The following is a 338-nucleotide window of genomic DNA, read 5'->3' on the forward strand; positions in this document are numbered from 1 at the left end:
TGTGAGGATGGCAAGGTCTCCGCCCTCATTCTCCCCGCCTTTCAAAGGTCTTGACTGCGTTTGCAAAAAGCCCACTAGAATCCCTGCTTTCGGGCAAGACCTGCACCAAGCACTTCCACGTGTGTGATCGCCTTCTGCCTTGGGAGGTGGTCAGAATAGGGTCATGGCTCCATGGGACAGTTCAGGCAACTGAGGCTCGGAGAAGTCAGAATGTTTAAGGGCCCGGAGGAGTGAGTAGTGGAGCGGGACCCTAACTTGGGTCACTTCTTTTCTTTTTGAGTAGTTGTTGGGAGGCACTCTCCTGGGTGCCTCTGGCTCAGCAGAGCCTACAGTGACCA

This window comes from Pteropus alecto, unplaced genomic scaffold (assembly GCF_000325575.1).
Source record: "Pteropus alecto unplaced genomic scaffold, ASM32557v1 scaffold117, whole genome shotgun sequence".
In the NCBI taxonomy this organism is placed as follows: Eukaryota; Metazoa; Chordata; class Mammalia; order Chiroptera; family Pteropodidae; genus Pteropus; species Pteropus alecto.